The sequence below is a fragment of the Schistocerca serialis genome, chromosome 3 (assembly GCF_023864345.2).
Source record: "Schistocerca serialis cubense isolate TAMUIC-IGC-003099 chromosome 3, iqSchSeri2.2, whole genome shotgun sequence".
NCBI classification, from domain to species: domain Eukaryota; kingdom Metazoa; phylum Arthropoda; class Insecta; order Orthoptera; family Acrididae; genus Schistocerca; species Schistocerca serialis.
The window spans coordinates 137,768,339-137,781,917 of record NC_064640.1 but is presented as its reverse complement, the minus strand read 5'-3'; positions in this window follow the sequence as shown (position 1 = coordinate 137,781,917).

Here is a 13,579-nt window from a genome sequence, read left to right as displayed (position 1 = left end):
ACATACTCTTTCATGATTCTGAAGAGGTTCTCAGGATAAGGATCATACACAGTCAGCAGGTGAACCGTGCCTTGATATTAAAGTTGTCTGAGTAACACAGTCTACAACACAATTTATTTATTTTTGATGATGGGTTTCAGGAAGTATAGATTCTTTTTTATTTTTTTATTTTTGTTACATATCTAGTTCTGTAGGTCCAAACTGAGGAGCATATCTCCATGGTCATAGTACAAGTCAGTACAGGAAATTGACATAGATAAAATAAAATGTAGATGAATCCTTTTGCAGATGACAAACTGTGTGTGTACAGGGTTATTACGAATGATTGAAGCGATTTCACAGCTCTACAATAACTTTATTATTTGAGATATTTTCACAATGCTTTGCACACACATACAAAAATTCAAAAAGTTTTTTTAGGCATTCACAAATGTTCGATATGTGCCCCTTTAGTGATTCGGCAGACATCAAGCCGATAATCAAGTTCCTCCCACACTCGGCGCAGCATGTCCCCATCGATGAGTTCGAAAGCATCGTTGATGCGAGCTCGCAGTTCTGGCACGTTTCTTGGTAGAGGAGGTTTAAACACTGAATCTTTCACATAACCCCACAGAAAGAAATCGCATGGGGTTAAGTCGGGAGAGCGTGGAGGCCATGACATGAATTGCTGATCATGATCCCCACCACATCCGATCCATCGGTTTTCCAATCTCCTGTTTAAGAAATGCCGAACATCATGATTGAAGTGCGGTGGAGCACCATCCAGTTGAAAGATGAAGTTGGCGCTGTCGGTCTCCAGTTGTGGCATGAGCCAATTTTCCAGCATGTCCAGATAGAAAGAAAAAGAGCCGTAAACTTTAAACCGTGAGATTGCACGAAACACGTTAACTTTTGGTGAATTGCGAATTTGCTGCACGAATGCGTGAGGATTCGCACATTGTGTCTGTTCACTTCACCATTCAGAAAAAATGTTGCTTCACCACTGAAACCAAGTTTCGCACTGAACGCATCCTCTTCCATGAGCTGTTGCAACCGCGCCGAAAATTCAAAGCGTTTGACATTGTCATCGGGTGTCAGGGCTTGTAGCAGTTGTAAACGGTAAGGCTTCTGCTTTAGCCTTTTCTGTAAGATTTTCCAAACCGTCGCCTGTGGTACGTTTAGCTCCCTGCTTGCTTTATTCGTCGACTTCCGCGGGCTACGCGTGAAACTTGCCCGCACGCGTTCAACCGTTTCTTCGCTCACTGCAGGCCGACCCGTTGATTTCCCCTTACAGAAACATCCAGAAGCTTTAAACTGCGCATACCATCGCCGAATGGAGTTAGCAGTTGGCGGATCTTTGTTGCACTTCGTCCTGAAGTGTCGTTGCACTGACTGACTGATGTGAGTGCATTTCAAGCACGACATACGCTTTCTCGGCTCCTGTCGCCATTTTGTCTCACTGCACTCTCGAGCGCTCTGGTGGCAGAAACCTGAAGTGCGGCTTCAGCCGAACAAAACTTTATGAATTTTTCTACGTATCTGTAGTGTGTCGTGACCATATGTCAATGAATGGAGCTACAGTGAATTTATGAAATCGCTTCAATCATTTGTAATAGCCCTGGATATTACCATAATTCACAATTAACACAGCAATTAGCTTTTTTTTAATGAGAACTCCCCATCAGAATAGAAGGACTGATCCATGAGCAAATTCTTCCGTTTGGACTTGAATGTATGAGGAATACTGCTAAGATTTTCTGAACCATGGTAGCTTTCTAAAAATGGATACAGCAGAATACTGCATGCCTTTCTGCACAAGAGTCAAGGAGGTGCACTCCAAATGCAGATTGGATTGCTGCCGCATATTAATTGAGTGAAAGCAGTTAATTCTTGGAAATAAGCTCATATTGTTAACTACTAATGACGTTAAGGGAAATAGATATGGGATGCAAATGTCAGAATTCTCTAGACTCATGAACAGGGGTCAACACCTGAGCTTTGCAATCTTACACCACATATTGCTCCAACTGCCCATTTCTGAATCAAAAATACTCTTTTTAAATGGGAAGAATTACTGTATGTCACAGGCAAATGAAAATAAGCATCTTCGTATCCAGAAAGCTGTGTAGCAGCTGTTGCATGTTGTCAGCTCACTTGATGGTAAACAACAGTTGTTGCAACAGCTTTTTAGATTCAATGATGGACTATAGTGGCTAAAACCTGTTATCAAAAATAAATAAACTGTGATCTGGAATGATACAGTGAAAATTTTATAAGCCCAATAAAGAGATCTTAAACTTTCAAAGTACATTACAATGGGCTTCTCTGATGTTACAGACGCCCCCTACAAGTCCATAAACAGTGAGATATGTCGAAAGGGCAACTCTCAACTTGCAACTCAATCATTTGGGGCAACCACCTAGGTACAAAGGAAATAAGAAGCAAATAGCATGCTCTTATTTTTTTTTTTTTTTTTTTTTTTTTTTTTTTTTTTTTTTTTTTTGGGGGGGGGGGGGTGTCTCCCTTAGTGTTTGACATGCAAAGTTCAGTACAGAGACTGTGCAAAAGCATCCCACTTATTTCTCCTCCCCATGGACCTTACTACACAAATTTTGATGCAGGGCTGTACCTTTGCCTCCCCTACTTCAGTAATTATAAGTTACTTTTGGCTGAAGTAATTATATTGTCTTGTCATCCAACAAAGTAAACCTTCTCATTACATGTTCCTGTCCTTGCCGCTATTACTTAGTCTGGTCAACCAGTTTGCTGTTTGGGTTCATATATCAGATAGTGCACTATCCAAAAGAGAATCACCACAGTGAGTCATTACATTTATATTATTCATTTATTTGCCATCATATGTAAGGTTTGCCATCAAGTGGCAATGAAAAACCATGCTAACTACTAAAGAAAAATTAGAGGTCCACTATAATTCCAGATCACAGTTTGTGTTGTTACATAAATTGCAGCATAATATTTCACTGATCTGCTTCCAGATTTTGTGGTCTTCTGCCTGAAGACTGGTTTGAAGGAGCTCACCACACTCGTCCTATTCTGTGCAAGTCTTTTTGCCTCTGAATAACTACTGCAACCTACATCCATTTGTACATGCTTACTGTATTCATCTGCTCGTCTCCCTCTACAATTTTTACCCTCCCCCCACCCTCCCACTTCCCTCTGTTACTGAACTGATGATTTCTTGATGCCTCAGGATGAGTCCTACTGAATAATCCCATTGTTGTGATCAGGTGACACTGCTTTCATCTGACCAAAACTGTGGGTTCTTTGATTGCTCTGGGAGAAGGCTTATCACACTAGAACACATGAAATATTCGTCCAAATTAATGAATAAAAGATTTATGTAACTTTGACACACTTTGTTGCCACAGGAGTACTGGATAGTTAAAAATTGTCATGGACTAGCAAATATCACTTGATGCACTAATTAACAAACTGTTCTCTTGCAGTACAGTTTTCAACATTAACAACACTACAAGTTCAACTAAAACTTTAACTGTCACTGTCCTATGTGATGATGTTGGCTGCTGTGGCTGAGGTCTCGAATTGGACGAGCTCTTGCATGCTTAATACTGTACGGTCGTCAGTGTTTGGATGCTGCTGTTGCTGAGAGGAAGTGGTGGTCTCCTAGAGTGCCTCCCATATGTCATTGTGGATTGCAGTGAGTTTTTGTTAATGTCTGTGGTATCGATTTGCATTGCTGACTTTGATGTGGCACTGCAGTCTCTGGACGATAGCACATTCCTCCCTCCCCCCACCCCCACCCCCCTCCCCCTCCCAAACCTCTGCTCTGTCATTGTGTAGTGTGGATGCACGTGATGACAGTGATGGGAGGACTGAATGTGGATACAGATGAGGAGGCAGGGAGGGTAACTGTGGCTGATGGTGCCTCACTGCCTGGATCCAGGTATCCACCGTGAGGGCATCCAGGAACACCAACCGAAAAACCAGATGCAGGGTGACTGCATCCAGAAATGTAGACACTATGAGTGGCTGGACAGAAAGGGGATCTACTGGGGTGCCCTTCTGGTGCCAGCTCGTCCACAGATTCAGTTTGGGCAGTTGGGTGGGTGCCGGCACTGGTGATATCAGTGGCAGCAGCAATGGAGTGTGCACGTCCATGGGCACCACAATGAATGGTATAAGCTGCAGCCAGCACAGAGATGGCTGCGACTGCAGATGAGGACCCCAGTGAGATGCTGGGTCTGTGGACAAATATTCTACAGCAGAACCTGTGACATACTCATATGCATGGTGCAGTTGGTGCCACAGTAGCCCAGCAGAAGCAGGGAAGACATAAGACATGTGTGTGATAGCTTTGGTAATCACTCCACACACCCAAGACAGTTTCTTGCCAAGGACTTTGTAAAAGACTGCATCCTGCAGCTGAAACTTTGCCCAGGCTGGCAGAATGAATTGTTTCCATGGCGGCCAACAGGATGTAACAGAGAATGGTGCCTTTGACCATGTAACAATTCTACCAGCAATGCCCTGTCACATGGCAAGGAGCGATAGGAGGACAGGAAAGCTATCAATGCCTGGTCCTGTGCGTTGGAGTAACAGAGTTTTTCCATTTGACTTTTAAATGTTCAAATGAACCATTCAGCTCCATCATTAGACGGTGGATGAAAAGGTGCATAGGTCACATTGTGTATTCCATTGACGGCACAAAACTGTTGGAAATTGGCTGGCATGAATTATGGATCATTGTCCAAGACAATGACCTCAGGGAGACCTTCAAGACAAAAAATAGAAGACAAAGCAGATACTGTACTTGCAGTAGAGGTGATTGTCATGGGGATAACAAAAGGAAACTTACTGTAAACATCTACCACCAACAACCATGATGTGTTCCAGAATGGACCTGTGAAATCATTATGAATGCTACCACAATCTGTATGGAAATGGCCACTCATAAAATGTTGTGAAGCTGACTGATTTTCCTCATAAACTCTGCAATGAGGGATCATTTGCTCAATCTGAGTGTCCATGCCCCGCCAAGTACAATGATGACAGGCAAGTTGCTTCATGCAAACTACTCCCTAATGATCTTGGTACAATAAAGATAGGGACTGAGAAATGACAGCCCATGCATCATCATTCTCTGTATTCAATAGTACAACACCTGATCACATGGAAAGTGTGTGACAAGGCAAAAAATAACATTATGCCACTGGGTGGGGAATTTCTTTCAAACTGCATGGAAAGTGTGTGACAAGGCAAAAAATAACATTATGCCACTGGGCGGGGAATTTCTTTCAAACTGCATGGCCATCCATGGTGAATATATTGCAAAACAACCTGAAGAGCTGCATCAGAAGCAGTTGCCTCAGTAACACACTGAAAGTTGAGTGGAAAAATTTGAAGACATTCAATATCCTGAGAATTGATCTGAAAACATGATTCCTCAGATGAAACAAATGCTGTGTCAGTACTGATCAGTAACTAAGACATGTCAGCATTCAGATGTTGGGTATTGAGGCTGTATAATGACTCATAGTGATAATTAGACAGTGTCAGAGCCCAATGTTGTGATTTTTGCATTGTCTGAGGGGGACAGGCTTGAACAAGGCAGTCAAAGGCTGATGATCTTGCTAGCAAATAGAACTTCTGACTGTACAAATACTGATGGAATTTCATAACACCATAGATAATGGTGAGCATCTCTTTTTCAAGCTGACTGTAGTTACTCCATGATTTGTTAACAGTTTTGGGAGCAGAAGCAATAGGACTGTCAGAAGAACCAATTTTATTGGGGAGTGCTGCTCTGATCCCACAAGAAGATGCTCCACAGCTAACATGAGAGGCTAAGCTGGGTCGAAGTGAATAAAAAATATACGACTCAAAAATGCCTCTTTCAGTTGATGAAATGTATTCTGGTACTCTTTGGATCACACAAAAGGAACAATCTTTCAATGAAGCTGGTTAAACAGTGCAGCAATTGGCACAGTGTTAAGAATAAATTTGAAATAATAGGTAAACATACCAATAACTGACTGTAGCTCCTTAATATTATGGAGTACTGGCAGATCTCTGATCGCAGCCAAGGGCAATGTAGTTTGATGTATACCCTGTGCATTTATTACATGACCAAAAAGTTAAATTTTTCCTGAAAGAAGGAACACTTTTCCTTCTTGCATTTTAAGCCAGCTGTAGAAAGAACTTGAAACAGACAGACTAAATTTCTTAAATATTCAGTAGATGTATGACCTGTGATGACAATATCATGAAAAGAAACCCACTTTGTCACTCTCTGAAAAGTTGCTGGAAAGCTACACTAACCAAGGACTGGAATTTCTTGTCCATTGTAGTCAGACAAAATAGAAGTAGGCAGCTTTAGCAGTGAGCTACCGATTCTGACATAAGTTTCTTTATTTATCAGGGAAACAGAAGCACAAGTATAGAATTCCAATTTAATTCTCTTATTTCCCACTTTTACATGAACAAAAAGTTTGTTCCCCTGCCTGCATATTGCAAAACAAGAGTCAAACGATATCATAGTACTTGGGTTGGCTTGCACCAGAGCATCTGATAGCACGATGGCAGCTGTTGTTTTTTCCTTGCCTGCTATGTAAGCACAAAATCTGAATATGATCTTCACATACACACTGAAAGCAACTAGCTTTATGCCTCAGACAACCTTTCTAATCATGCCTCAAAAAACACTGAGGGCACAGTTTTCTTTCAGAGATTTCTAACACACTCTGTGTACTACAAGCCTGAAAGTTTTACGTCTTCTGTTCTTACTGTTTTTACTGCTTGTCTGAGCTCAATTCTGAGTCACCTGAACACTATTCTGTACATGAGACTGAGTTACATGAGACTGAGTATCTGGTGCACTATGAACAAAGAAAATACTTGGAGCCTCAAAATCAACCTCTGTTGACTCCACAATTGTTTGAGATTCCACTCTGGACAGTACTGTTTTTAAATTAGAGTCAAGCATGAAAGCATGCATCAGATTCATTCTGTGTAATGCCATCATGCAACATTACTTTACTATAGTTAATTTCACACAAATATTTAAGCTTGAAATGCCTGGTGAAACCTTTGAGTTTCGCGGTCCACTGTTTGACTGTCTTACCATATGGTTGCTTCAGAAAAAAAAATTTATACCATGCAGCTGTTACATGGATTTGACTGTCATCATATTCATCTAGCAATTCATAAACCATTATATGTGGCTTTCTTGGGAACAGTTTTGGCATACAAATTAGCTCAGAGGTTACACCCCGCAGGACCCACACTGGACAAAAGCATTGTGTTCTATAACTGTTATTTTGTAGATGGTGAAGTGTGCCTCTAATTACACCCTGAAGTCCAACCATTCTTTGTTCTGGCTGTGGTATGGGTACAATTCTGGAGCAGCTGCCGATGGCACTGCTGCTTGTTTTTTGAGTAGTTACACCAATTGGCTGACAGTGAGCAGCAGGCATTCTATCTGCTGCACCTGAAACTGTGCAGTTTTGGTTAGAGACATTTTCTGTGGCAGCTCAGACATGTTGAAATGGCATAGGACACACAATACTAGTGAACAGAGGCAAAGCAACAAAATTTACAAAAAAATGATATGCGCAACAGGCAGGACAGCTGACGTGTATTACGAGTCAGTTAAATGCTGGTCATTGTCACTATTTGCTGCAACCAGGTGAAACTACTTTGTCTGGCCACAACTGTGGGTTCTTTGATTGCTCTGGAAGAAGGTTCATTACACTAGAACACATGAGATATTAGTTCACATTAAAGAATAAAAGATTTATTTAACTTTGACACACTTCTTTTTGCCATGGGAGTACTGGATAATTTAAAACTGTCATTGACTAACAAAACATCACTTGATGCACTCATTAACAAACTGTTCTCTTGCAGTTCAATTTTCAACATTAGGAGCACTACAAGTTTGTCTGAAATTTTAACTGTAACTGTCCTACTCGATGATGATGATGACTGCTAGGGTTGAGGTCTCAAACTGGGAAGCTCTTGAATGCTCAATACTGTGTTGACCTCAGTGCGAGAGTGCTGTTGATGCTAAGAGGGAGGTGTGGTCTACTGGATACTACCATAGATTGCAGTGAGTCCTCACTAATGTCTGTGGTATTGAATTGCGTTGCCGACTTTGGTGTGGCACCATGATCTCTGGACAATACCACACCTTTCTTTTAATCAAGGTGTGTCGTAAAATTTCTTTTCCTCCCATTTGATTGAATACCTCCTCATTAATTACACAATCTACTTAGCATTCTTCTACAGCACCACATTTAAAAAGTTTTTATTCTCTTCTTGCCTTAACTGCTAAGCATCCAATTTTCGCTTTTTTACAGGGCTCCACTCCAGACAAACACTTTCAGAAAAGACTCCCTAACACTTAAATTTGTATTTGATGTCAGAAAATTGCTCTTTTTCAGAAATACTTTTCTTACTATAGCCAGTCTACATTTTATATCCTCTTTACTGCTGCTATCATCAGTTACTTTGCTGTCCAAACAGCAAAACTCATCTACTACTTTGTCTCATTTCCTAATCTAATTCCCTCAGCATCACCTGATTTAGTACCCTTGTTTTACTTCTGTTGATATTAATCTTATAACCTCTTTTCAAGGCACTATCCATTCTGTCAACTGTTCATCCAAGCTGTTTGCTGTCTCTGTGTGCTCTATGTGCTGAAGTTGTCAAACAACATGTCACTAGACTAAAATTTGAACACTCTGATGGATATGTAGGTGCAATGACAGTGGACTATGAGAGATTCGTTCACCCGACCTTGCAGGTGTTTGAGATCCCATTCAAAGTACCTCAAGAAGTGGTCACTGCCATCTTGTAGAGAAGTGGTAAACAATTACAACCTACCCAGTGTTAAGTGGCACCCAGCAGATCAAAATTGAGCTGACGAAACACATTCCATTATCCTTTATGATTCCTCTACATCTACATTTACGTGATTACTCTCCTATTCATAATAATCAGAGGGTTCAATGAACCACCTTCAAGCTGTCTCTCTACTGTTCCACTCTTGCACAGCATGCAGGAAAAACGAGCACTTAAATTTTTCTGAGCGAGCTCTGATTTCTCTTACTTTATTGTGGTTATCATTTCTCCCTATGTAGGTGGGTTCCAACAGAATGTTTTCACAATCATAGGAGAAAACTGGTGATTGAAATTTCGTGTGAAGATCCCATCGCAGTGAAAAACGCCTTTGTTTTCATGCTTTCCACTCCATTTCATGTATCATGTGTGTGGCACTATCTCTCCTATTTCACAATAGTACAAAATAAGCTGCCATTCTTTGAACTTTTGCAATTTCATCTGTGAGTCCCATCTGATGCAGATCCCATACTGCACAGCAATACTCCAGAATAGGGCTGACAAGTGTGGTGTAAGCAGTCTCTTTAGTAGACCCGTTCCACCTTCTAAGTGTTGTGCCATCATAATGTGCGATAGCCAACCACAACCATGCAAAGGATGTGGCCGGGAAGGACATGTCTGGTCTGAATGTGTACACCGATGTCCGATACAGATACCATTGAGTGAAGCGACCCTGGCATTGACGCTCATGTCCCTCACCATTACCTGCGCAGTGGTGGCATGGAACCCTGCCATACCACTCCAGTACATGCATGAAGACTCTTCGACACCACTCACTGCATCACAACACACTGATGAGATCACCTCTGGGTCACTTCCAGTGCTCTTATCAGGATCATCCAATCTGAGGACCATGACAGAAGACAAATGTCGTGCTGACTTCTGCCTTTATCCAGACGAGTACGGCATCAGATGATGGGTGACCACATTCTGATTTGGAACAACACATTAGGAAAAAGTAGTAGCCACAGAAGAGCAAGGAATAATCTCGAACACCCTCCGACAATGCCCTCCTTCAGATGTCCTCGTGAGATGACAACCGGATGTCTGACAAAGACCTCCCATATTGTGTCCAATGAAACAGTGCGGCCAGTCCTGGCACACCTTCTGTGACAGATCCTCTCTCAATCCAGAACATGTACTCAGTGTAGGCAGTATATGAGTAAAATTGATCCCCCCACAGCTTTTGTCGCGGCACTCACTTCACCCATTCCAAGAGTACATGAGCGTCAAATGTATTCAACTTCAGCATCCTGGGCCCATGACATTGAAGACGGAATGGATCAGTTTGCCAGCGTGTCAGAGTGGGTGCACCCCATGGAGATGCCTGACCTGGTGCCCTGCCAGTAACCATAGCCACTGCAGAGGACCCAGCGGCTTCCATAAGAAATTCTGCATCAACTGCAATGGACTGCACACAGCAATATTGTGTCACCACAATGAATCTTGCCACCATCTGTGCTCCTGACAAACTGGTCATGTTCTGAGACACCTTATACAATGCAGATGTTGATATTGCACTCCTACAGGAAGTGTTGGTCACTGGCTTCGAAGTGCCCACTGGGCACACTGCCCATATTTCTCATGCCTCTGACACTGGTAGTGGCGTCTCCATCCTCCTACACATTGGGCTCCCTGCTGAGGGCTTCGTATACCTACCCACTGCCTGGGGTATGGCACTTGCCCTATTTGGCTCTAGCCGCTGTCATAACCAACATACATTTTTGTCAAGAAGGTCACACCACTCTTTACAGGCCCACAAGCCAATTTGGTGCTCAAGGACTCCAACTTGAAACAAGGAACTACTGGCCAACTCCTGCAGTATTCATCTTGTGCGGCTCTCTCGGTGGTCATCGATCACCCACAACTCATTGACACCTGGACACATCTACCTTACCAGCTCGCTTTCTGATGGCATCCACCATGTAGAAGTCTGGCCCATGGCCTTTTCAGACCATGAAGTATACATCTGCAATGTCACTCTCCTCCAACAGTGTGTCTGGCATAGTCTTGGTTTGTGGAAATTCAGTGTCGCCAACATGACGATCCCAGACTGTCACCGTATAGTCGAGGATGCATGGGCACTATGCCACAGTCATCCCAATGCCTATGACTCCCCTTATCTTGATGGCTCTCCTGTGCAAAGCTGACCCTCCGTCAAACATTGATGAGTTATGGTAAGAAAGTCAAGGCATGGTGAACTGGTACCTTGCACTTTCAATACTCCATTCTTTATGTCTGTGAGACAATGTCTTTCTCAACAGCTCAGGAGATGATGGTACATCAAACAAAGGTACAGTTCTCCTTGATTATGCACTGTCATCTAGAAGGAACTGTAGTCTGATCTTGAACCTCTAATCGTACATCTCAAGAACATCTGTTAATGTACCACATCCTCCAGGAAAGACAATGACAATGCAGGGCTTTGATCCATGCCCTCACTGATTCAGAAGGCGACCAGCATGAGATACAAGAAACCATCAGTTGTGCTCTTCACAACCAATTCACCAGATTGTATGCAGCTGTATCGCATTCTGCGGAACTGATCACAGAGATTGCACAACTTACTATGAGCACTTTCCAGTGGAGGTAGTGCATGAACTCCAGAAAGACATGACCACAGATGAAGTACTCAATGCTATGGGATCTGATAACAGATCCCCTGGAACTGGCGGGTCCCTGATCAAACTTTACAAAAGTTTAAATTCTTTGCTGGCTTCCACATGGACAACCATGGCACAAGAACTGATGTCCCTGATGACCATAGTCCCTAATGCCTTTCTCAATGGCTTCATTATGTCCATTCACAAACTGCATGAGTGATTGAGGGGCCATGATTATTAACCAATCACAACTATATAAAAATATTTAGATGGCTGCTGGCATAATGAATCAAGAAGGCCGCACATTACATCACATCCTGTGACTAGACTTCCCTAGGAGGCAACAACAATATTCATACAGCCCTTTGCCATTACTGAGACATGATAGCATTTGCTCATCATCAACATCTCCCCGTTGCCTTGGCATTGGTGGACTTTAGCCAGGCCTTCGACCATGTTGACCACTCCCATTTGCTGACAGTCCTTCAGCATACATGTTCCTCCAGCGCTATTGTCATGATAGTTTTGCGCCTTTTGACCAGCACGACCTCCAAAATCATGTACAGCAGTCGCCTCATGCCACCCCTGGTCGTACCATGATTTGTGTGGCAAGGCTGCTCCCTTTCCATGATTTTATATGCTTAAGGGACTGCGCCAATATTTGGGATGTTGCATGGGCACCATTTCTGTTGCAACACCTATGCAAATGACCTAGTACTTTATTTGCACAGTGAGAATGAAGTTTGAGCAGCCCTGACCTGGGTGGCAACTTACAGTGAGGTATCAGGCAGCTCTCTCAATGTGTCCAAAGCCAAGGTTTTGTTCATTGGTGAGGGCCTACCAGAGAGAAGCGTCAGCCCCCTTAGCATCGCCGCCATCATTCAATGTCTTGGAATTGAATTCACAGCCATCTCTGTCTCTCAATGGCTATTAATGGTAGGTGTTTGCTACAGACCATCAGAGCAAGCCTTGCAAATCACCAGCTATGAGCCCCAACATTGACCAATGTGCACAATATGTGAATATTTATCATGCCTCCCATATACCATACGTGGCTCAGTTATTTATATTCCCAACCCTTCTTGTCTGATGTTTGTTGATGGCAGTGGGCTCTTTTGTCAACTCAAGGATGTTATTCAAAGTGCAGTATGACTCCCACATGACCGTGGTGGGGTAGAACTAATACATGTGCTGACCAGAGTCACAGTGCTGTACATCAGCTTCTAACTAAAACTCTGGCACCATTGCCCACAGCATCTCTCTCATTGGACTCCTATTCCAAGACTTTATGCCAGTCTCTTTGCCTGACCCAATTTTGGTATTGACCAATCCATTCACCCTTTCATCATATCCGACAATTTTTCATGGACTTCAATTATGTGTACTGGTCTTTAAACAGTTTACAAAGTGTTGCAACAGTGCAACCCACCCAACCTCACCGAAATTAAGTATCCCCTGTATATGTGGCAGCATATATGGAAAGCAGTCCATGCACAGTTTCTCTAATGAGATGTCCAATCAGCATGGTATATCACAGTGAATGGCAAACAAGTCAATCGACATCAGCTGCATTGCACCCATCTAGCTAACTCGCCCCTCAGCACGCACTGTGGAATAGACAACACAGATGACCACTGATTCTTCTGTGGTTCAGCGTCCGATATCTGAACACTTGCATGGCATATTTTGGCATGTTTTACAAACCAAACACCCACTCAGATCAACACACTTTTATTCCCTGAGGGGACTTTTTACCCCACCACCAAATCTCACTCTGTGAACTGGATCTGTGGCCACACAATCTGTTAGCTTTTTAATTCTGGCAATAAATCAGTGCTAAATCTTGCCATTATCTCAATGAATGACACCGTGTCCTAACATGCAACCCACACTATCAGCAATACTTCTTCAATTTCTTAGGGACCATCTTTAATGGCCAGCCTCGCAGCTGGAATGTCCAAGCCATGAGAAGCTGAAAACTGATCTGAACCTACCCAAACTGAACATAACTGATAACAGAATCTATACTCACTCTATGAGAACACAAATTTGGTCATGCCTTGTAACGCAGGACCTGCTACTCTGTCGGCCCCACTACTCAAGGTGTTCATAAATTT